The following is a 1771-nucleotide window of genomic DNA, read 5'->3' as shown; positions in this document are numbered from 1 at the left end:
AAAGAGACAGGAGTTAATGAATGACAAAGATACAAAAATGTGTGACCCTTTATTAAATTTACACAAGCACCAATGTTTCTATTGCCAATCACCTCAGACCTAAAACTGCATGCTTCCTGTGCAGATTCAGAAAAACATAAAGACAGAGAAACAGAGAGCCAGAGAAATACTAAGACCAAGTTGGAGAGAAAGAGAAAGTGGCTGGGAGAAACACAGAGGGGTTCAGAGTTTGAGGAAGAGGTGAAAATACCATCCTCTCAATTTAGGATGTGTTTTGGGGAGCTGAGCAGCCTTGATATGATCCTCTGTACATAAGCCTCTTGGGTGGGACCATACTTCAGTGTGTGGGTTCATTCATTCATGCTCTTAACAAGGATTGGCTGAGCACCTCCTGCGTGAAAAGAACAGTGTCAGCTACTGGAGATAAGAGAAGGGAAGGAGATAGACATAGCCCTTGCCTTCTTGAAGCTTAAAGACAGATCTTAACTGATGACATAATAAATTTATTAATTACAATTGAATCAGGGACTATGGACAAGTAGTACAGGATGCTTTGACAGCTTATGGGGGTGAATGGGGGACTAATGTTAGCTTCTCCCTGGTGGAAGGTAGGAACTGACCTCCGCTGTCGGTTGCCAGAGCTTTAAACCCCACACCTGTGCTTCCTCCCTGCCTGACCACGCCTCTTTCCCCCTTCTCTCAGTCTCTCCACTGCGAGATGTGAGGATTTCTGTCTGGCTTTGGAGATGTGGGGTAGGGAGTGCTCCACCCCCTTGGTGACATCAGAGAGCCAGCTCTCCTCCCGACACATGATTTGAGGCCTTGAGGCCCGGGCTGCCAGTATTGGGATTCTGTCTCAGTGATGTCTTCCTTAGTTTGCTCTGTTTTCAACTTGTGGGGAACCTTACCTCTCAACTCTCCCTTTCCGCTTCCAAAATAGTGACCAACTTTATTCATATATCCATTCATCTGGTGGTTGTTAAGTGCTCAAATCTCATCCTCTTCTGCCTTCTCTGCCATCTCTCCTGCACTTTATCCTTTTCCTCTTTATTGGCTCCTTACCATTAGCTTTTAAACATATCCAAGTCTCTCCCATCTTTAGACGAACTTCCTTTTACTGTACTCTCCACCCTATCTCTGTCTTCCTTCTTACAGTCAAAGTTCTTGAGAAAGTTGCCTACACATGGGGGTCTCCATTTCCTTTCCCCTCACTCCCTCACCTTTGCAAGCTCACTCCTCATATGGTCACCCCTAACTTTGCAGGGACACTCTGCAGTCCTTATGCTGCTTGACATCTCAGCAACAGCCAACACAGTTGACCTTTTCAGCAGTTCCTTCTCTGTTGCATAAGGAAGGACTTTGCTTGCTTCTTAAACTCCAGAAGTCTGTCTGAGATCCTGTACCCTTTGCATTCTATACACCATAGGTGATCTTATTCTCTCCCCAGCTCAAATGACCTCCATTCGTTGCTGGCACCATATCTCTGGTCCAGATCTTTCTCTGGAGCTCCAGTCTAATCCATTGTCCACTGAAAAACTCCACTTGGGTTTTTCACAGGTACTACAAACATAGTATGTTCTGAACTGAACTTGTCAGCTTCCCCCCCAAATCTGTTTCTCTTCTAGTACAACTATTAAGTTAAATATACTTATTTATTTTTGGCTGCGTTGGGTCTTTGTTGCAATGCACAGGCTTCTCATTGCAGTGGCTTCTCTTTGTTGCGGAGCATGGGCTCTAGGCACACAGGCTTCAGTAGTTGTGCCTTGCGGGC

General features: G+C 45.3%; 1 protein-coding gene across 1 annotated transcript in view; it reads right to left on the bottom strand.

The window, feature by feature from the left end:
• ARHGAP9 (Rho GTPase activating protein 9) overlaps positions 1-707 on the bottom strand; it is an 8200-nt gene extending 7493 nt beyond the window's left edge. Inside the window, exon 1 of the mRNA XM_007467796.1 lies at positions 674-707. The gene's annotated coding sequence lies outside the window, so the exon portion shown is untranslated. The remainder of the gene's footprint in view (positions 1-673) is intronic.
• Positions 708-1771: the final 1064 nt, after the last annotated feature.

The sequence above is a fragment of the Lipotes vexillifer genome, unplaced genomic scaffold (assembly GCF_000442215.2).
Source record: "Lipotes vexillifer unplaced genomic scaffold, Lipotes_vexillifer_v1.1 scaffold387, whole genome shotgun sequence".
Classification (NCBI taxonomy): domain Eukaryota; kingdom Metazoa; phylum Chordata; class Mammalia; order Artiodactyla; family Lipotidae; genus Lipotes; species Lipotes vexillifer.
This window is presented reverse-complemented; position numbering and strand designations above follow the sequence as displayed.